General features: G+C 35.5%; 1 pseudogene; it reads right to left on the bottom strand.

Annotated features, from left to right (window-relative positions):
- Nucleotides 1-7,354: 7,354 nt before the first annotated feature.
- Nucleotides 7,355-24,253, bottom strand: part of LOC105290905 — a 27,664-nt pseudogene continuing 10,765 nt past the window's right edge.

The following is a 24,253-nucleotide window of genomic DNA, read 5'->3' as shown; positions in this document are numbered from 1 at the left end:
AAAGGATTTATTCCCGGATGCAAGCCTGGTTCAATATTTGCAAATCAGTTATTGTGATACATCACATAAAGAAAATGAAGGATAAAAATTATGCGATCATATCATTCAATGCAGAAAAAGCAAATATTTTAACAATAGTCGTGTCATGTCACCTCTCTCATTCCTGATATTGGTAATTAGTTATATCTCTCTCTTTTAAAAAATTTTTTCCTGATCAGTATGGTAAGAAGTTTATCAGTTGTGTCTTCTCAGTGAACCAACTTTTGGTTTCATTGATTTTCTCTATTGCTTTTTATTTTCTGTTTCATTGATCTGATTGTTATTTTTTTTTCTTCTGCTTATTTTGAGATTCATTTCCTTTAAAAAAAAAAAAAGGTTGAATCTGAGGTCATTGGTATGAAAATTTCTTTTTATTCTAGGTACTAAAGGCTTTAGGTACTAAAGGCTGTACGTTTACCCCAAAGTGCTGCTTTAGCACCATCCCACAAATTTAGATATTTTATGTTTTTAAATTTTCCATTTATGTTTATTCATTTCAAAATATTTTCTAATTTACTTTTCGATCTTCTTTGATTTATGAATTTTTATTATTATTGTTATTTTCAAATATTTGGGAACTTTTCAGAGATCTTTAAGTTACTGATTTTTAATTTAATTCTATTATAGTCAGAGAACATAAATTGTATGACTTAGGTCCTTTTAAATTTATTGAAACTTGCTTTCTGGTCCAGAATATCATCTGTCTTTGTTAAACGTTATTATGTACTTGAATAGAATGTATATTTGGCTGCTTTGTATAGGGTGTTCTGTAAATGTAAATTAGGTCAAGGTGGTTGATTATTAGGTCAAGTTATTGAAAAATGAATATTTAAATCTCCAACTATAGATTTGTCTATTGCAAAGTTCATTTTTACTAGTGGAAAAAAAGGTTGAAAGGCTCAAGATCATGTTGATGGCATTAATAATGTATCCAAATAATAGCCATGATTATTTCTTTTTAAATCTACTTTGGCTTCTCTAAACATATATATCTTTAATTTTTATGCTTGTAGCTTCCCAGATGACATTTCAAAAGAATGTGTCAGTTCCTATTTTCACAATGAGGTAAATATGCATTTAATTTGAATTGGCTAAAAAATGTCCAACAGTCTATAAATTCATATCAGTTACACTTGGCAACCTAGTTGCCATACCATTTTTTTTTTTTTTATCTGGTCAAGGGGCAATTTGAAGTCTGGTTGACATGGCGATACTATTTCTGTTATGCAATCGACACGTCTAAAAACCGAATTCCAAGAATAAAGCTCTTTAAACTATCTCATAATCTTTTTACTGAACAATCACTAATACATTCTGTTTAGTAATAGTCATATAGAAGAAACCAACAGGGCCTTTTTGTCTCTTCTAGATAAAGATAATAGTGTTTATACCGTCATCTTTCTAACTATTGAGGTGAGCTATGGTGATGACAAAAAAGAAGATACCCTTTTTTAGTTAAAGTAATACAGTTTCATTTGTTAAAATATTTATACAAAAAAAAAACCAGAGACGTAGATCTATAAATGAAGATGAGATATTATGCTTTTAACTGTTGAGGCTGCTAAAGACTTCTAAGGATTAATTGTAGATATTCAAGTCAAAAGAGCAAAGATTTACCAAAGCACTTTTGGCAGAAGTAATGATATACAGCGATAGACTTGTACTTTCTAAATTATAATTACCATCAAGGAGATTACATTGTAGCTAAGAAACACATATTTTCAATACATAAATTTAAAATAAAAGAATTTCTTATTACCTGTAAATTTATGAGTGACAATCTTCATCACAGCTACATATGATAACTAATAAAATGATAGATTATGTAATAGTCTTTAGTTAAAAGAACTACTGTCTTTTTAGTCTGATATAATTAAATAAAATAAGTCACTATTCATGAGAATAAAACTCTAAAGTAAACATCTAACAACTCTAAAAGAAGAAAAGAGAAGGAAATAAATTTTTTCTCAGTTAATTTTATGGGATTAGAAGACTTCTGGCTAAAGTTTAGCATATTTTAGTATACCTGAAACATTTTGGATAAAGCTTCATATTATGACCATACAATGGAAAGACAGTAGAAACAAAAATGACCAAATGTTTCCATTCTCTACACATCAGTATTGGACTAGGATAGCCATATCACAGTGAGTTCTTCATTCATCTAGAAATGTAGGGTGTTGGACCAGTCAGAACAGCTACTATCAAAAAGTTAACAAATAACAAGTATTGGTGAGGATGCGGAGAATAGAGAACGCTTGTGCACTGTTGGTGGGATTGCAGATTGGTATAGCCACTATGGAAAACAGTTTGAAGTTTCCTCAAAAGATTAAGAATAGAACTGCCTTATGACCCAGCAATTCCACTTCTGGGTATTTATCCAAAGAAAACCAAAACACTAATTTGAAAAAAGGACACTCAGTTGCTTCCATGTCTTGGCCACTGTGAATAATGCTGCTATGAACGTCAGTGTGTAAATATCTTCTCAGATATGGGTTTTCAAGTCTTTGGGTAAATACCCAGTAGAGGAATTGCTGGTTGTATGATAGATCAATTCTTAGTCATGCCAACCATATTCTGTGATCATAATGCTTTGAAGCTGGAGATCAACTGTAAAAACAAAGGATTACTTTTAAAAATGGCATGCTAATCCACTTTCTATATTAACTCAAATTATAAAGGCTATATTTTAACTAAATTTGTTAGAAGTATCCTTAGACAAGATGCAATTTATAATGATTATCACATGCTTATAAAGTTAATCTTGAAGTAAAATGAACACATCTGTTTGGCTCTCAAAGCACCACTCTTCCTCTGCAGGGCTTTGAACAATTTGAGAAATGAAGCAGAGAAATGCCATGGGGCCAAAACATCACTTATATCAGTGGGAGAGGCCCAGTGGAGGATGTGGCTCAAAGTTAGCCATGTGGATTTATTAGCACTGCTCATCAGAGTTCGACTAGACTGAGTTAAGTGTCTTCACCACCCGCAAGGCACACCTGATGCCTGTTGCCAGAGGCCCCAAAGGGGCAGGAACTCAAACCTGCTCTGACAACCTATTCTCAAGAGGAGATGTTAAGTCAAGCTTGCTAATTTTTTTTTCCCCATTACACCAATCAGATGAGGCATTCTGTTTCTGAAAAGTGAGTGTGCTGAGAGAAAATCTTTCTTTGTAGAAATTAGGAGTGGACTCTATAAGGCTATTATTTTTAAAATTCTAAAAGGACTTAAGAGCAGATAAGTGGTATATATAAAAGAGCTGTTCAAAAGGAGACCAGTAAGAATCACTTCTTTTTTTCTCTTGGTTGGTAACTTTATGGATTAAATGACCAGGACTCTTTGATAGTAAATGTAAGAAAAAAGCAATGAATTGAAGATAAAATTATACATTAAAAGAAACTTGAGTTATATAAACTGAAAAAAGAAATGGGCAAAACTAAGCTAGTATTTTGGGTGCACAGTTGGGTGGTACAATTATTTTTTAAAAAGCAAGAAAACAATTAGAATTTCTTTTGCAAAGTGGTTTAACTTTTTTGCAAAGTTGTGACTGGATGTATACATGGAAGGTCTTCTGAGATGGCTGGAAAAGCTCTTTCCCTCACTTCCTACAATGTTGAGTCCTCGTCAGCTTTTAAGTTCAGCCTGTTACTCATCTAGGGAGATCCATCCTGACCATCCTATTTAAAATAGGTATTCGTTGTTAATTTCTATCTCAGCTCATTTTTTTATTTCATAACACCAATTATAGTTCTTTTTATATGTCTGTTTTGTTTTATTTTTATCATTCTCCTTCTCCAGAATGTATGTTCCCTGCAGAGACTGTTATTGTATTACTAATGTCTGTCACAGAACTGGAGATATAGTTGGAACTTAGTAATTATCGATTCAGTGGGTGATTGATAGTCTAAAACCTGTGACTCCAAAATCCTTGCTTTTAACTATTATGTTGTACTGTTATATTCAGCCTCATCTATTGTCATTTCTCATCTTACTTCCTGGACTCATAATTCTAACATACATACCTTCTTGTTTTAATTGGTCTGTTTGCTTTTCTTTATATCCTCACATTATCTCCTTTCATCTGTCAAGCCCTAATTACTGCTCTAGATTTAGCTCAGTCATAACTTTTTTCTGGAAAACCTTCCTTAATTTTTCCTTCTTCCAGGCTAGATTAGGTAGTGCCTGTCTTTCTTGTTCTCAGAATATTCTGAGTGTAATGTTTGTCACTGCACTTGTCACAATTTTATGTGTCTACCTCCCTTACTATTCACTGAGTAAATGTTTACTGAAAGTACTTAAGAAGAACTATTGCTCAAGACCAACTGATTAATAGCAAGAATTATTTGAAATTACCTAACACTTGAAAACCTTTCAGAGATAGAAACAGGCTTCAGAGAAATGTTTAACTATAGATTAGACCCACAAATCAGGACTACCATCCTTTCTCTGAGATAAAATGGATTCAGTTATTTGTGATCAAGTTCATTAGCTATTTTAATTTTATTAATATGACAGTTGCAGATTATAGTCTCTTCACATCAAAGAATATGAAAATAGACAAAATAACTAATCTTTACTTAATTTCTAATGATAACTGATAGCATTAGTTAGGGTACTTTTTGGCCGCAACAGAACTGCATTTCAAACTGGCTTAAAGTAGGATATTTATCTTAAATAAAAATAACCCAAGAATAAGATGATCTACAAACTTTTCTGAAGACCATTTCATGAAGTAATCAGGTTCTTTCATCTCTCAGCTCTGCATCCTCTGCAAGTCATCTAGGTGTGTTAACTCCAGGTCTACAAGATATCCCTAGAAGTTCCCTGAATCACTAGATAAAATTTAGAAGAGGAAGAATGGCATTCTTCTGGGTCTTCTTTTTCAGAAGGAAGAGTCTTTTTTCCAAAAGCTCCTAATAGACTTCTTATATATCACTGGCCAGCACCAAGTGACTTGCCCATTTCTTAAAGCTACTCACTGACAAGAGGAATGGATACCAACATTTGTTCTACTCTGTTAGGGATGAAAAGGATTAGAGGAATCAAACACTATGGTCAGTATGTACCTAAAAACCATGTTTCATTGAAAGAATTAGGAAACAGTAAATAAAATAAATTAACATTCAGTTGCTGGCTATTTGCATATTATAAAATCCGTAAAAGCCAAAGTTGAGAAGAGAGTTGTGACTGTTTTCTACATCACTGTGCTTCTTAGATTTCCCAGACATTAAACATACCTGCAGATAAAAGTCAGATTCAATATGGGAGAAGCACAGTGGCTGTATATTCAGCTCACTGGTCCTGAGTCATGGTACATTCCCAAAATATGATTAACTCACTTTCCCTGCCAATTAATTTTCATTTATTTTCTCTATTAACCTCAATTCTAGAACATTTCACCACCCCGATGACAGATAAATAAAATCTCTCTATGCCCAGGTTTTTCATTTAAGACTGTGGGTGAAAAATGCATTATGAATAGTATTGATTTTTTTGACCTCAGTCAAGTAACATGAAAGCTTAACCTAGATTCATCTTCTCTTCACATTTGTCATAAATCTCTGACATGTCAATATTCTATATTTGAATGCTTTGTGCACATTAGCAATATTGTAAAATCATATTGTATTGTGATAAGGCATTAAATTTATTTCAGAGAGGGTCCATTTTAGTACTACATGCACTATGGATAATAAAGCAGTTATTGATTTTAATGACGGATTATTACAACATTAATAATTTAGTCAAAGCAAGACCATTTTTTTCATTTGAAATTGGAGTTTCTAATGAAAAAAAAGGCAGCACCCCAGTTAGCTTTCCTAGTATTATAATGATGTTGTTCATCATAATTATGGGTGTCAGTATACACATATATAGGTCATATTGAGTTCAAAAACATAGAGATACAGTCTGTACTTTAGTCATGGCTATTTAAATCTTTAATTCTCATTAATAATAACAGGGGTGAAGATTGTAAATTATCTCTCTACATTCAGATAAAAATGGTTATATATTCCTTTTCACCCCTGGCAAGACCTACTATCACAAATGATAACATTGATATCATAGTAAAAATAAAATCAAGTGTCTTGTCTCCTGAATTAGATTTATTTAAATGAAATGAAAATGTGGTTTAAGGCAGCTGCTCATCCCAAACTGAATTTATTTGAAACCTTAAGTAGCTGTGAAATTTTGGCCACAGACTGCATCTATGAATAGGCAAGTCACTAAACGATCTTTGGAGTATTAAAGTATAATACAGGATAAATATCCTTATTTTTAGTTGTACTAAAATTCTTCACATTAAAAAAAAGGTCTATTCTCAATGCTGAGCTGTTTGTCATTATTTTGCCAAATTAGACCAAACTCAAACATACCACGCCCCCTTTTTCTCCATTAACAATGTGATATACATATCTTAAGGAATCGTATGTCCTCTGCCAGAGAGAAACATTTTTACTCTCAGTAAAGTAGATTCCAGGTAAGAAAAAAGTCTTTAGGGCTTCTAGGCTAAGATGTCAGGGTAAAATTATCTTTGATTCAATTACCCTTCTTTCTAAAGCCAACCCAATGATAATAGATTGAAAAACAAAAAAGGTGAATCAACCTCTGAGGAAAGTAGAAACTACCTATAACCCCAAAGAATAAATGAAGAAAATGCTTTAGTAATTGGACTAGGATGATAGATAACACTGAGTGGATAGTGGTCTTTACAGATTTTCTACAAAAAGAGTTCCCAAAATTTGGGAGCACATTCTGCGAGGACAAGCCTATATAACCCCTAGCTTAGAACAACAATATTTAGATTTGAGAAATAGAAGCAGGAGACTCTCTAAAGTCTGGTAAACCAGATGGAGTGATAAGGAATTCGGGGCCAAGCAGAGCCATGCTACAGGTGTCAGAAGGAGGGAAAAATTGGTGATGGGCAGCCCAATGGGCACTGATCTTGACGAGCTTGAAGGATGAGTAATGGCCAAATCAAGACACACACACACACACACACACACACACACACACACACACACACACACACACACACACTCGTGCGTTAAAAGAAGCTTCCATGCAAGTCTTATATAGCTCTCTTTAAGCTGAAAGAAATTTATACATCGTGAACCAAATATTGATGAGAAGTTTTCTGAAGGCAGGAAACTCCAACTGCCTGCTACTCGTGTTGGCTTTTTTTTTCTTTTCCTGGGTTTAGTTCTGTTTATTTCCCTTTCAGGTACCAGACAAAGTAAAAAAGGTGGACGAATGTAGAGAGGACACAGCCAGCCAGGGTAGAGGCAGGGTGGACATGTGGGAGGGACCCTGCTCACATCGCATCCACAAAGAACTCACTGGGGTTTCCCATGGCCATGCGGAAGGACTGTCTGCTGGCAGTCAGTTCAGGGGGCACCGAGGCCAGGTCACGGCCAGGAGGGGCTCTTGGGGGTCCCATGGCCGCAGGCGGTGGGGGCATATCAGCATGGGGGGGCGCCGTAGAGAGGGGGCACACCAGGGAAGCCGTAGCTCGGGTGTGTGTGGTGGCTGCGCAGGCTGCTGGCCAGCGAGCGGTGGCTATGGTGGCCATGCTCGTTGGCGGTAGGCCCTGAGCGCTCGCTGGGCGCCGGCGCCCGCTCCCGGGGCCCCTGAAGGCTGCTGCGGGTTGTGTGGTCCGGACTCGCTGCCACTGCCTCCCGATTTCGAGTCCCCAGCCTTTGGGTCCTTCTCTTTCCGCTGGTCGCTGCCACTACGGTTGGAGCCACTGCTCTGGCAGCCTTCACTGTGCTGACTGCTGGCGCTGCCCCCACTGTAGCTGTACCCCAGCTCGGGAAAGCCTGGATGTGAGTCGTAGGGGTGCGAGGGTGGTGGGTACTGGTAAGGGAAAGCCATGGGCTAAGGGGTGGCCCCTGGGTGCGGCAAAGGGGCCAGTGTGTCTTGTTGAAATAGTTCTGCCAGGAAGAACTGTCCTAATTAAAAAATGATTGGACACCAAGGAAAGATACTGCAAGAAAGAGGAAAAAAAATATGTTCTTCAAAAGGCAGAATAAGAACATGCTTATGACATTACACAGATAAATTCTCTAAACAGAATTCTTTATGAAATAAAAGAAATTAAGAAAATATACATTTTGAAACCCAAAACTGAACAAATAAATGATATAGAGGTTGAAATAAGAAATGAGACTTAAGATGAAGAACATTGAACTTTTCAGAGAAAAACAACATAGTAAAAACTTCAAATAATTGAAAGCAACTGATTAAAGCAGATAGGGATATACAGGCCAGACAGAAAAAGTTGAAAATCACATGATATCACTTATATGTGGGATATAAACCTAAAAGCAACCAATGAACAGGATAAACAGAGACTCATGGACATGGAGAATGGACTAGTGGTTACCAGAGGGGAGCGGGGAGGGAGGAGGGGTGAGGTAGATAGGGGGGAAAAAATTTAAATAATTTCTTCAATTAAAAAAATTATTTTTTAAAAAGTTTTTTCTAATTAATATACTTACACTTTTTCCTCCAAAGGGATTAATATAAAGTTATGCAAGTATTTGTTTATCATATTAAAAAAGTACATATTAGGTCATAAATAAAATCATAGCCAAATTATATGAATATAACTGAAATTTTTAATTAGTTAAAGGAGGAGAATGCCATATAGGAATTCTTGTCTGGGAAATAATGATTATTAAATCTTTATATGTCTTAATAAAGTACATAGTAATTTAGTGATCAGCGGAAAATTCATAGACTCAAATTCTTACATTTTTAAATTAAAACAAAGACAATAAATTTAGTGCTTACCACAGAAAGGTCAAAACTAAAGGTAATGGTCAAGCACAGGAAGAAAATATTAGTTAAGTCAGAAATTATTAGAAAACAGAAAAAATGTAATTAGTAAATAATTCTGAAGTTATACTTTGTTTAAATGAGAACAGAACATAACCTATGATGCTGGAAAAATTAGAAGTATGCAACAGAGACCAATATTTTCTTTGTCCAATACCTGCATTTCCTTCTTTAGTAATAGAATCCCAAATATTTAGCTAGGCACTTAACTACCCACAAAGCTTTATTGTCCACCCTTCCTTAAAATTGGCTTTGGCTATGTATGTGGTTAACTTCTGGCTCATAAGATGTAAGCATAGGTATTATGTTGCAGATATTAGGATCTGTTCTTTAAAGCAGCTGGTGGGTGTTTGTTCTTCAGTTATTTTTTCTTCCATCCTGCTACCCGGTATACGGATCATAACTGGAGCTCCAGCTACTATGTTGGTCCAAGAGGACAAGAGCCAAGGAATGGTAGAATTATGTGCTGGAGTAAGCCTGGTCAATCAAAAAAGCATGGTATCAACACATAAACTTAGACTACCCTCTTCTGAACTTAAGTAAGAAAATGGTAAAAATTTCCTCTTTTGGTTATATTTATAATCTTTTAATCTACAATGTTCTAGCTTACTTAAGCTAATGTTATTTGCATCCTTTTGCATGTACAATGAACTTGATTTTAACTGTTTCAGTAAGTGAAAGAATATTTTGCACAATTTTGTGCAAACAAAGTTGATGTAGAGGATTAGATGTATTCTTTTCTAGGAGCAGAAGATATAAAAAATCTCAAGCCTACCAATCACCACATTAAAGTTGTCAGAGTTACCATTTCGTATGGGATTTGTGATAGTTTAAATTATTATGCCCAATGATTCTCTCTCTCTTTTTCTACTTCCGTTGACATATGGTTGGCAGTGTGCCTTGTTTTGGTCCACGTAGTGAGAGTAGAAATGAAATATATGATTTTTGAGTAAATGCTAAAGAGGGATAGCATAATTTTGCTTTTCTTCTTTTCTTGTGCTATGAACTGGACCCAGGGATGTAGAAGACAACATAGACAGTGGCAGAGAATATCAGCTGACTCATAGCCAACGTGAATTCTGAGCAAGAAATAAAACTGTGTTTTTATAAGCCACTAATATTTTCAGGTTGTTTGTTACTGCAACACAGTCTAGTGCGATGGTTCTCCAAATGTTCTCCTAAGATGGTTCTCCTAAGACCAGTAGCATCAGCATCATTTGTAAGAATGCATATACTTGAGTGCTACTCTCGACTTCCTGGAAAAGAAACTCTAATGTTTAGCAAGCCCTGCAGATAATGCTGTTGCATGCCAAAATTTGAGACTTGCTAATCTAGTGGAAGCTAATTCATGTGGTTTCCAGGCGAATTCTATAAAACTTTTAATGTGCAGATAACCCCAAAGCTATTAAATTGTTCTAAATCATTGAGAGAAATCAAACTTTATTAATAAAATAAAGCTTTTTTTAAAAAAATGGAACACAATAACATCATTATTAAAAAGAAAACTAAGAAAATTCTATACTAAGCTCATCTCAGGTAGGGGTAGAAATGTAAAATAAGTAATATATAAACAAATGTAATTCCTTAGTGCTTAAATATACCTTGGCAAAATGGGGAGTATTCCAGGGGGAAAGATGGCTGAATATTCCAGATTATATTAATAGGAAGAAGAGAAACATATGATTCCATAGACAGAAAAAATTAAATAAAAAATTAAAATTCCTCGATAAACATTAAAACAAGAATAGCTAGACACTTCAAAAATAAGATAAAAAATGTTTATGAAAACTAGTATTGTCTATTTTTCAAGAGAAACATTTTGCCCTTCAAGTTAGCGAGGAAAAGCTGTTTATTTTAAATATGTTTTTTAAATATTTTGGTTGGAAATATAAAATCTTAAAAAATAACTGATTTCTTACCTTCCTCAGTAGATTAAAATAAATCCACATATACTGTTAAACATTCAAACAAAAATCAACTATAAAAGTAATCATAGGGCATAATTTTTCGAATCAGAATGCAGTCACAAAACTTAGAAGTCATAGAGGAAAAGTTGGTAAATTTGACTACATAACAAATTAAAAACTTGCACAAAATATTTAAAAAATCAATAGATAAATGACGAATTAGAATAAAAATTTTGTATTACAGATGACATGCTAATTTCATCAATATAAAAATAAGGATGAGTAAGTCATTTACAAATTGGCAGAGGTCATGAAAAAGCAATTGACAGAAAAGAACATACATTCCTTTTAGACATATAAAAAACTATCCACTTTTACTCATAGTTAAATCAGAATTTTCAATAAGGCAATGTTTTTTTCACTTGTCAAATTTGCAAAAATTGAAATGTTTGATGCTGGTTTTCCCTCATGTTGAAGATTTAAACTCTCCCCATGTGCTAAATAGAGTCCTCTCTGGCTACTATCTGCCTCTGGGAAACACTTTCTTTCCACCCTTCTGTGTCCTCCTTTGCACTAGTCAGGCTGGCCTTCTGGTTCTACCTTGAACACATCCAGCAAGGAATCTCCAGACTTTTTCTAGTTTTATCTCTACCAGATGGCCCTTTCTCAATCTTTGTGTCTCCTCCTTTTATTCAGCCTCTGCTCCAAAGTCACCTTCTCAGAGAGGTCTTCCTTGACCATCCTCTTAGGATCCCCCACCCCATCACTCTATCCTCTTGTCCTGCTTTAGTCTTAATGCACTTTTTACTACCTGAAAATATTTTATCAATTTAATAGTTGACTGACTTTTTCATACAATATGAAGAATGTGTACATGCTAGAGTATCAGGGACATGGTCTCTATTGTTCTTCTTAAGAGCTCCACAACCTAACAAGGACCTAACACAGAGCAGGTGCTCTATATCCCTGAATGTACATGTAACAGCTGCGCAGGATTGGAGAGGGCGGTGCAAACTGGCCTTCTCATTCACTGTGGGAAGGAGTAGCGGTGCAACTAATTAGATAGAAAATTGTTAATATTTACCAAAAATCCCCTCATCAGAGGGGAAATTTTCAACTTTCATAAAAATAGTATCCATAAACTTTGATTCTTCAATTCCACATCTAGGGTTGAACTTATTTCTACATGTGAATTTGACATAGTTATATGGATTTATTACACTATCGTTTATAAGAACAATGCATTGAGAACAACTTAAATGCTTGTCGGTAGAAAGCTGGCTAAATAGTGGTAAATTCCCAGAGGGGATATTATGCAGCTGTTAAAAAATGGTGTGTTTATGTGTACATGCATGCATTGTGTGCTACTCTAGAACAATCTCCTAGATATATTGTTCAGTAAAAAAAATAAAAACAGTGTAAACAGCTGTATATTATTTTTAACTTGGAAAAAATACACATACTTAAGCTAATATGCACATAATATATATTTGTAAACATAAAAAACAACTGGTGAGACAAGTAGTGAGAGGGACAGAGTATCTAGGGGATAAGTGTAGGAAAGAGAATGACCTCTTACTACCTCTTACTATAAACACTTTCATACTATACTTTTTTTTTTTTTTACTATATTAGTTACCGGAGAGTGGAGTTCCTCTCCCGGCACATTGTCCAGGTTTTTAATGTCTCAAACAAAGAATTGAGCAAGACACTGAAATACAGCAGAAAAGAAAAGCTTTATTAGAAGGGAAAGTACACTTCAGACATGGAAGTGGGCCTAAGCAAGAGAAGCGTGGCTCAAAAGGCCTGGTTACAAAGCCTTTGGGGTTTTTATCCCTATTTGCTGTGGGTGCTACTTTTCTTAGAGGGGTGGGCTTTCTTGATTGACAACTAAGATCGACAGGACTCAGTAATTCATCATTTGCTTTCTGCGCATGTTTGTTCCTAGAATTTAGTCTGGTATAATGATATTGATGAACTTCTGGGCATATGCGTCATGTTATAATGATAGTATAATAAGGCTCAGGTGAGTTGAAGATCGTTGGGTCTTCATTGCACAGGTGCGAGTGACTGGCTTAAACTAGTACCTAATTCTCTGCTCATTTGTTTCTTTCTGTGAGTTACTTTTAGCCAAAAAATGCCATCTGGCTTGCTTAATTGTTGGCAGATTAGGGCGGAGCCCTTCAAGGATAGGATGACCTCAGTGTCTTTGCAGGCAGCCCCAAAACTCCCTAACTTTTCCTGCCTAACTCTTTTCTAAGAGCCATGAACGCCCTTGTTATTAGTTCAGATGTTGAGGGACTGGAGATCTCTTCTGTATCTGCTTCCTGCTGAGAATGGCCGTAGTCCCTGCCTACAGGGGTTTCATGGAGCTCTTTCCCTTCCTGCCTCAGTCAGGGTGGGGTCTCGGGTTTCCTGCTGAAGTGCCGCCTCAGTCCCTACGCAAAAAAAGATACGAACTTGTTATTTAAATTATATATCTATTAATTTCTATTACTGATTTGCCTATTAAGTGAGTAAAGGGAAACAGGCTTGGTTAATATATTTCTTAAAGAGTAAAAGAGACTTTTGGCCTAAAGTCCCCTCTCCTCTCAGACTCTGAGGGCCCCATCTGGCCTAACACCATTTCTGTTAACAATGGGCAGATGACCCTATCAGTAGCCAGAGTTTCTGAGTCACCAGTTTTGGGACAATTATCAGGATTTGAGGGAGAGGGCCTTTTTCCTAAAGAAAGGAGAGAAGAAAACTTTACTAGGTTTACTAGAAATATTAAGAACTCTGCAAGAGATGTCCCATATCATTTCCTGCTAAAAGATTAAGAATTTTACAAGTGATGTCCTGTATCATGTTGTTATAACTTATTTAATAAAGTTAAAAAATTAGTTTAATAAAATAAATCAGTTTGCCTTATTTCACACATATGTTAACGGATTATTATTTCTTTATGTTTTTTTTATTTTTTATTGTATGCACAAATACAGTTTTGGCTTCTTTAATTGTATTTTCCTTATGATTAAGGTAGAGCAGCATTTCATCTATATGATTCATCCTAAATTGTAATATTTACCCTAAATTGTAATTTTTCCCAAAGAAGCAATGCTGAAAGAAATTCATCTACCTTGACACAATATAATGCATTTCTCTTTCTATAAATAAAAGCATGTAGAAACAATGTAAAATGGCTTTACACTTATCACATTGATGATAATGGAAACGGATGCTTTTTAAACCATGAAACTGTCTTTGTACTACTTTGAAATAGCCAATTAACTTACCCTCATTTTGGCTTAAGTGATTTGATAAAACATGGAATCACTCCATCAATCCTTAGTCATGAACCCTTGCTCTCTAAAGGTTAATGCTCTGTCCTACTTCATTGAATCGAATGGTTTCATCTGTTTATATATTAAAGCAAAATATATATTTTAACTAGCATTTTATTTAGTTCTCATTATATAAAATGCAATGAGAATGAGGATGTTATGAAAATAGAATAGGGTTATTCTGCCCTTTCTCCCTAAAATGATAAAAGTATTCTATAAAAGGAAATTGTAAATGTAAAATACAGCATTCTGTTTCCATCACTTTATTCCTAATGTTCAACAAGATTTAATAAGCAATATTTTAGAACTCTCAGCCCAAGCTTTGTAAGTCACAGACCACCACAGGGAAGAGACAGCGTGAGCATTAATGACTTTTATTTTTTTTTTGGCTGTTGCAATGGAGCCCTTAGTGGCTATAGAAGCTGTTCTTTATTTTTTAATGTTATTACAATACAAACCAGAATTTTCCCGTTTAGCACGTTTAGCAGAATTGGTGTTTCACTGAGTAGAGGTAATAGTCTTAGAAATTTTATGCACATGAATTCTAAAGCCTGTCCTGCTTATCCTCTGCTGTTTACACGGTGATTGGACAAGTGCCCAAGGGCATAGGTGCCAAGCAGGGGATGCTTCACCACGACAGTTTGCACAACACAGACACTGTCATCTCATTAGCAGGCATAAGTATTTTTGCCACATGCTGATTCGTACAGTTGCACCTGCTCTCACAATGTCATCCTAAGAATTTGAGTTGGACTTATTTTGTATTCCTCTAGGCTGCTGGCCATTTAATTTCATGACATCATCAGACAACAAAATTGTCTCAAGATGTCACCTCGTTAAGGCTCCTGCTTCTAGGCCTACCAATAGTTAATCATTGAAGATAAATGGATTTGTTACCTTTAAAAAAAGTGGGAAAGTGATTCCACAATTTGTAGCCAGCTTCAGTGGTTAATCAGTCTTATAATCGCAGTGGAGTGGGATGACTAATAAAGGAAACTATCTTTCTCATCTCTTTTTATTATTTTTTTTTTTTGTTAGAAGGCAAAAGGTCTGCCTTTTAGGAGTTGCTAGTCTTGTTTATCTCCACAGACAAGACTAGCAACTCTTAGAGACAACCACAGACAGCATTGGAGGATTGCCTGGTACTAGGAAGAATAATTGAATGGCTCCTTCACTTGTATAAAAATAAAGCATATTCAAACAATATTGAAGGTGACAGGGCATTCTCAGTCTTCCCCTTCACTTTACTAAAACTCACTAGGCATTTATTTCCTGCCCAGTGCTGTTCTGAGCGCCATGGATACTCACCCATATCATGTTCATAAGTAAAATAGAAATTAAAAACGTTTTATGTGAAGAGATTAGACATAGAGAGCATACACAAATTGAAATCACTTGAAATTGTTGTTATTGTCTTTTTTCCCTTCTTAAACAAAAAAATATGTATTTATAAGGGTGTGAGAGAAGAGTAGGGGAATCACAAAGGATAGTGCAGTAGCCTGGTGTTAAAATAACTGAGGAGTAACTGTCACCAAAGAGATACTCAGGAGTAGAACTTGCCTTGGGAATGAAACTTTGGCAGAGACAGCCCACGAAGGCAACTCCTGCTGTAAGGAGGTAGAAGGGAACAAATATCTTGGCTCTACTCTCTTTCTACACACTGCAGTCCTGTCCTGGCTTCCTACCGGCTGAACCCAATGCCAAGTTAGAGCACACATCTTGCATAGCGGTCAGTTTTCCATGGGAAAAGAGAGTTGAGAGAAAGGTAGAGAGTGGAACTAGAGGGGCAAACAGAAAGGTTAAGACAGTTGCCCAGAGTCACATAGCTAGTAAAAGGAAGAGATAGAATTTGAATCCGGTAGTTAGGCTGTTGAAGCCCATGTTCTGATTTTGTCACCAGTTGCTTAGAACCAAAAGTGGCCATTCTCTTACAGACAGCATGGTACCCTGGCTCCAACATAATAAGCTCTTGATGTCTATGTGAGACCCTGACATTCATGCTGTTGGCCAGAACTCCACCTATAATCAGGTCTTCCTATAACATAAATGCTCTGGGAACTCTAGATTGTAGAATGGGAGATCCTTGAAGTGAAAATCACATTTCATGATAGGCCCAATGAATATAACCTGCTTTATGTTTGAAGAAGAAAATGATACTGTGTACATAATGTGTAATTCTATTCCATGAAGTTTAAGAACAGGCAAACTAATCTATAGCAATGGAAATGATCACTTGTGGTGGGGGGACTGACTGGCAAAAGATATGAGGGAGACTTCTGGGAAGAACATTTACTTTGTCATTAGCTGGGCTCTCATTTCCTGCTGTTCAGGCCAATTTTGCCATGATGGGTGCTCTAATTAAGACACCAACACAGACCTCTTAATAAAGGTTTCTGGATGTGAAGTCACTTACTAAGCCGTTCTGTAGCTGACTTTCCCCCCGGGTAGCCATCTTCACGTACTCTGAATATTTTCAATTTTTAATCATTCTGGTTTCCTTTTCTGGACTCTCCAGTTTTTCCAAATCTTTTTAGTCACAGCTAAATTAAATCCTGATATAATAAATAATCTTGATATAATAAATTAATCCCAAGCCATGATCTGTAAATTAGTGCAAGTTGTTACTTCCCATTACTTAAATTTTAATTTCTGTTAACATTACTCAACGTCATTAAGTAAAATATGTAACTTGTTTTTATTTACTTTTACTTTTCAGTTAACTTCGAATCTCAGGGCCTCTGCCACATTTGCGTAATAAGTAATTTTATCTTTTGTATAATTCTAATATTTGTTATTTTATGATTTGTTTAGTCTAATGACTGTAAAGTAATAATAATTGCACTATAGTATATTATAGTACTCAATTGCTTTCTTATCAGGAACTTATAATTGAGGACTTGGTAGGTGCTTGAGAAACAACTAAATAGGAATAGCAACTAAAAACATATATAATTAATTTGAACACTAAAATGATAAAAACAATAATCATCTTCCTGCAAACCATTATTTTCTCTTCTGTGTATATATGGCATTGTACTAGGAGAGGGATGTGGCCTTGGTCCTCTCAGCTTTATTTTCATACTTATGAAAGGAGGGCCAGTCTTACCACTAATCTAAGGAGGCAGTGTGGTAGAGGAGAATGGATTAAAATAGATCTATTTCAAATCCTTGCTCAATATCCTTCTAACAGTATGACCTTAGGCAAGTTCTTTGCTTTTCTGAGACTTTATTTATTCAATAGTAAAATAATACCGATTCCTATTTGCATGACTGTTGTGAGAATTGAGATAACATATGTCAAGTGCTTCCATATGATGTGCCTCCACATTAGAAATTAATATCTAAAGATTCTATCTCTTGACAAAAGTTAGTGTTATTTATTTTGAATCATTAATGATTTTAATTTGAAATTAACGTCTGAACTCTTAAGTGAAAAATGCTCTTTTATTGGCTTTTTATATGCTAGGTTTCTGTTCCCTTGGCACTGTTTGCAGGCCTTTTCAATCTAAGCTAAAGAAAGAATGGTCCATATCTGTCATCAGATAACATGCAATAGTAGCTCAAAATTTTCCATACTGGGAATTAAAGAATGCAAGAGAGAGTTCTTTCTCAGACACAGACACACACATATCAATAGTTTTGTCCAAGAAGACCAGCATACCAACATATGATTTTAGTAAACAAAAAGACAAAACAAAACAAAACAAAACAACAACAACAAAAAGGATGAGAGCTGTATTAGTTTGCTAGGGCTATCATAACAAAGTACCACAGACAGGATGGATGAAAATAGAAATTTATTTCCTCAGAAGTTTGGAATCAAGATGTTCACCAGGTTGGTTCCTTCTGAGGGTTGGGTGAGAAGGATCTGTTTCATTCTTCTCTCTTTGGCTTGTAAATACCTGTTTTGTGTTTTTTTTTTTTTTTTTTCCCACATCATCAATGCATGTCTGTCTCTGTGTCCCTTTTCATAAGGACACCAGTCATACTAGATTAGGGCCCACTCTTATGATCTCAACTTAATTACATCAGCAAAGATCCTATTTCTGAGCTACATTAGAATGTCAAATATGAGTCGGGAAGGGGACAATTCAACCCATAACAAAAACTAAGCCCTAGATGTGAGCAAGATGTGAGGAAGGCTCTTTCCAGGCAAACAGACTGAAAGGGCTTCCATTCACCTCTCCCCAAGTTTCAGAAGTACAGACAGCTTTCTATGGGCACCCAAGAGAACAAGCAGTTATTTCTAGATAGAGGGAAGCCTTTGGGAAGAAGGTTATCTTTGTATTTAGCCTGGAAGGTAGGTCAGATTTAGCTACACAATGTCATAGGTATTTAGGAAATGACTATTAGAAGAGAGAAGAGAAGCAGAGGAAGCAGGAAACTGTTGCAGTAGTTCTGACATATTGTGATAAGTTCTGGTTGAGGGAGTCTTCATGGTGAGGAAAGAAAATGCTTTGAGGATCCCCTGCCATAGAGATGCACAGAGTCTGATTAAGAAGTGAAAAGGGGAACATACTGGGCGTTTGGGAAGAGATGCCCTCCTGTCAGAGTTCCCGTTTGCCTTCCACTCGCAAATATGTATGATATTATGAACTTCTCTACCACTCGTTTAGGGGCACTCTAGGAATATTTGTTATTAACATGAATTAGTATATGGACAAAGGAGATAAAGTAAGAAGTTTTCTCTAGTGATTAGAACATACATAAGAAAAGATGTTTATGTCTGAAATATCTAAGCCAAACAGCTATGTTACTAGTAATGTGTAGTAAGTTTGAAACATAAGTCGGAGACGGAGATAACACCCAGAGAAAATCCACAGAGTATGTAGGAACCATCTGCCTGGGTGGAGGGCCTGACATCTGGAACCAGTAGTCCAATCTCCTGGCTATCTTACCCCTTCCATGAACCTCCTGATTAAATGAATAAATGCTTTGTGTGAAATCATATTTGAATTGTGAGCCCAGGGTTTCTGGGACAGGCCCTCCTTCTGAAAGGAACTCCTTCCTTGACTAGCATGGAGTAAGCCAGCAGAGAACCAGCAAATATCACCTGCTTCTTGAATACATTGACTATTTTTATTTTTCTGGGTCTGAGCAATGGAAAAAGGAGGAAGAAGCGATAACATGCCTTAGGGAGCCAAAATACATAGTCTTTCTTTACTTTCTGTCTAAGCCACATCTTAACTTTAGGGTAAAAGTGAACTGTGAAGAAATGTTAGGCTTTAACCTTGGGTGCCTAGGAGAATAATTTCAATACTATTAAGAGAAATGTAGATGTTCTTATGTGGAAGGAAGAGGTGAAGAGACACTCTGGTCTAGGATAAGGATGTTTGAATCCATAGCGTGAGACCAGTATCGTATGTCTACCATTTGTTGTCACCAGGAATTTGGAGATGTCACCCAACCTTTAGGGTCAGTTTTTGCATCTGTAGCGTAAAAAACAGGACTAGGTTGATGGTTTTTAAACTTTTTTTTTTTTTTTAAAACAGAAAAATGATTAATCATATACAGTCCTGTAGAAATTCTAACATATAAAAAAGTACTATTATGGTTAAGTAGAATAGGGAAGTCAAGGACTTTCAACTCCCTTAATCTTGATTTCTTCCTATTTCCCAAGCAACTCCACATGTGATTTCTTGGAACCCAGTTAGATTATCTCTAATATGCTATCTAGTTCCATACTTACACGATAGACCTATTAAGCCTTGTTGAATCAGTAGTACTCTGTGGAAAGCACTTGGAGAATTTTGGTGATGGTGGTGTTGGAAATTTATAGTAGTGATAGAAATGATTACACATTGTTTTAAAATGTAATACATGGGTACATGGCAATGTACATATTAGTGTACATAATGCAATCATATCTTGACTACAACCCTGTGATGATCTGAGAACTCAACAGCTCCACTGAATTACCCTTCCCTCTCTTTTCTGCTCTAAGAAAAGCACTTTTACTACTTTCCTAGTCAGGTTTCCACATAAGGGATTTCTACTGAATACAATTCATTCCCTTTGAACTTCTGACTAATCTCTCCTGTGATTAGTGCATTATTTTAGTCAATAAGTAGCTATCTTTAATAAAGTTACACTCAAGTATATATTCAGGGTGATTGTGATGATCTCTTCTCTGATCTGTTCTGTAATAGTCGAGAGCAAACTTATTTAATTCATAATAATAACATTCATTTATTTTTCAACTATTTTGTGATAGACATTGCATATACATGTTAATTTTTAGAACCAGGTGGCAAAGATAAGTATGTATCATTATTATCTTTAAGCGTGAACAAATAATTCTGGGAGGTTAGTTAACTTACCCAAGATAGCAAAGCTAGAAAGGGGCAGGGCTAGGAATTTTTATCATATTCTGTATCCTGTCCATTCTTGAGGGCTGGGAGTGATTGGACCTATGGTGGGGACAGGACAGTAAGGAGGACCCCTCACTGTGTCTCCTCAAACAGGCAGCCATGTTATTCTTTAAAACATCAGGTATATTCTATGCCAGTTCTCACCAAATGTACTCTCGCTTCACAGAATATTGATTTTAGTTATGTAAAGACAGCTAAACAAGATTACGTATTATTTTCTCTTCTAGTTCAGATTTTTACTATCTCTTTGACTGAAGCCATTTATAAGATGCAGATGTTCTGTTGCTATCATTTGGAAATAGTTATTGATTATTTAGAACATGTATCTGTAGGTCACTCCTCAGGGACCCAGCTTGCTTAGGTCTAGAGAACAAGGACTGCAAGACAATGACATTGTTTATGGAAAGAAAAAAACATTATTAGTCGTTTGTCATTACCCTGGAAATTGTGTTCTTGTTGCCATATGAATAAATAATTTTTAACTAAATTGTGGCATAGCACCTCTATATAGCTACTCTTCACATGCTGACTCAGCAGGGCTTTAAAAAATTCTATAAAATAATATATTTTTTCATGTATTTAGTTGCATACAAAGTAGTGTATATATATCCATATGTCGTATTCACCCAACGAATTATTTTATTTCCCCTTAAAGGAGATGTGTAAAATTCAACATGGAAGGAGATTCTTTTTGAACCTAAAGTTCCAACTGCCTTCTGAAATGAAGATAAATGGCTCTAAAGAGACCATAGTCTTCTTGCATGTCAAGATTTTTGTTCACAAAGCACTGTCCTAATGAAGTTAATACAAATAAATTTGGAACAAACAGACTGAATAACTTTGAAATATACAACTTATAATGAAAAACATGTTTGGTAAAATATGTTTTAGGTTTTGCTGAACCACAAATATTTAGATAATATTATAATGATGAATACTCAACCCCAGTTTTACATACACTTTTTTACTTTAAGTTGAAATTATTGATCCAACATACATAATAAATGTGTCTTTGGGTATTTTTTAAATGTTATGATATTCTCTGTTATATTCTATGACCATGTCACATTTAAAGTTAAAAAAAATTAAATAAATAAAATGTACCTTAATTCTCTCAGCATGTATAATATGAACTTCATTGTTCCAATGAGAACCCACGCTATTTGTAGTGAGCTTGATGGTTGGGTTTGACAGGCAGCCATCTGGGGCACCACAAGAGGCCATTTTGAAAATGCAAACCTTCAATAAGATCAAAGTGTATACAGAAGTATTAAATTATACCCAGATAGAAAAATATGTTTCCTAAGTCTTTTATGTGAAATTTAACATTGATACATGCTCTAGGGGTTTTCCTCCATGCATACACACAAAATCCATGCCACTGAAACACAGAGAAATGGGTGGAAAAAAAAGAATCTAAACTGGGATCACATGTCTTTTCCGGCCTCTAACTGTGGCATTCATCTGACATAATAGAGACTCAGAAACACAGTGCGCCTTCACTCTGCAGGGGTTACAAAGCTGTTCAGTGTAGGAAATCAGCACGTGAATATCTCTTTCCCTAGCTAGAAAATGAAAAACACCTGACACTTGAGAACTGTTAGTACATGATTTGAATGCCATTAGGGGCTGCTCCTACACATTTTGTATTACAGCTGTGGAGTGTGTAACCCATGAATAGCACTTGTGTTATGTTTGCTTTAGAAAACTGTGTTGATCCCTCCAGGCGCTCTATTTGCAAGTACTCCCACGTGAGGCATAGAGCAGGGGGGAACTGAAGCAAACAGATCTGTCTTACAGAGAAACTGTTCTGTAAGGAAATATTTTTAGAGGCTGGAGAAATGGGTAGTATGCCTCCCACTCCGGTTGTAACTTCTGAAAGATGATGGCCAAGGAGATCTTTTACTGACATAACAAAACTATTCATTTGCTGTGCAAGGCTCAAGTTCTATTCAGCCGTCTCCATGTGGCTCAGAGTTTTAATAAAATTTGACCCAGCCTCTTTGGATTTAGTTTGTGGAACAAGAGTTATAACATGAATGTTTTTCTTTGGAAAAAGTTGCTCTTTAGGGTTTTTTGAACTACTTCTCAAATTGTGAAAATCAGATCAGGGATATGTTATAAGGTTTATATTTCTCTTGGATTTCTTTCAGGATGGACTTATTTTAGCACTTCGGGATTGGAATAAAATCCCTTAATTTCTTTTCTCTGTATACAATTCAGTCTAGACGAGAGTGGTATATTTTAGGAATATGTAAACTGATGACTACACTTGCTTTTGAATAAATGAGTGCATCATAAAAATGATAGCTTGATTTCAGCTGTAATGTTCTTTTCATATCATGAATTTTTTATTTTAGTTCAGTTGATAAACTCCCTTGCTTATTTTCGGATTCGTTTTTGATGTTGGTTTTAGGTGGCTATCAGGATTATTCATATATTTATGTAAAAGGGGTGGATTCGGAGTATGGTTGGATAAGACAAGGAATCTGTTAATTACTGAGCAAAGTCTCATGGTGATTTACATATTTGACTCCATGTAACACACACACACAACTTCACAGACTCTGTATAAGGTAGATGTTATTATATCCATTTAGACAGATATGGACACTTTCTCAAATTGTAAAGCTAGTAAATAGCAGAGATGAAACTCAAAGTCAAGTTGTTCTAATTCCAAAGTTCATGTTCTTAAACATTATCCTTTATTGCCTTCTGCAAATCACTGTGAAACTTTCTCAGATTTCCCCTCTTTAAAAGATCTTTTCAAGTCTTGAAATGACTCTTGCTTACTAAACAGTTGTCTTTCTTTTATTCTTTCTTTCTTTCTTTTTTTTTTTTTTTTTTTTGGCTCCTTAACAAATACCTAAAGAATAGTCTCATATACTTGATAGAATCTCATTCCTGCATACAGTGGTTTGCAAACTTGAATGTCATGAGCATCACCTAGAAAACTTAAAAATACCAGTGGCTGATCCTACATTAGATTATTTACATCAGAATTCTGGAGGTTAAACCAGGACACAGCATTTTTAAAAGCTTTCCTGGTAACTCCAGGATGCAGCAAGGGTTCTAAACTTCTGCCATATAGTGACATAAAAATGCATAAATTCTAGTTTTCCACATTGCTTTCTCAGCTATACTAAAAAATTGTAAAGATTTTCTGTCTTCTTGGAAAGCAAACCAATATTATCTTTATTTATTTCCACATGGGCTTATCAGCACATCATTCTTCCTAGTTGATATGCTCAGAGGATGTCAGAGCCATCTGCATCTATTTCTCTTGTTAAGGAATGTTGGTTAGAACTAGCAATATGGAAGGCAACTGGGGATAAAAGAAACAAGGTTTATACCATTTGGTCTTAAAATTTTCTCTCTTTCTTTCCCGCAATTTAAAGGACTTGTGTTGTCATTCAAAGGACTCTATCTAACTGTCCCCAGCAAGTGTAACCACTTTGTTTAAGGAGGGGGCTGAGGTGTGTAAACCTGTGCAAAGACTCTTCATTTGATATTTAATCATTTCTGCAGCAACATTCTGGCACTGAATCCCTTTGAACCATGTTATCTTTATTTGTTTGTGAGTTACTTTTTGACTAACTAGGTTCCCCAGCTTGGCTTATGCCTTTGAGCCTGCTGGACCAATTCTGAGAGCTGAATTTACGCAGATTCGGCTTTTCTGTTGGGAGCTGGCAATTTTTCTTTCCTCTCTTATTGATAAAGATAGGGAATCAATGTCACATTTGCTCTTCTTTAGCAATAATATTTATTGGCA

The sequence above is a fragment of the Pteropus vampyrus genome, unplaced genomic scaffold (assembly GCF_000151845.1).
Source record: "Pteropus vampyrus isolate Shadow unplaced genomic scaffold, Pvam_2.0 Scaffold39, whole genome shotgun sequence".
NCBI lineage: Eukaryota > Metazoa > Chordata > Mammalia > Chiroptera > Pteropodidae > Pteropus > Pteropus vampyrus.
Note: the sequence above shows the minus strand (reverse complement) of the source record. Positions and strands in the feature narration are given on the sequence as shown.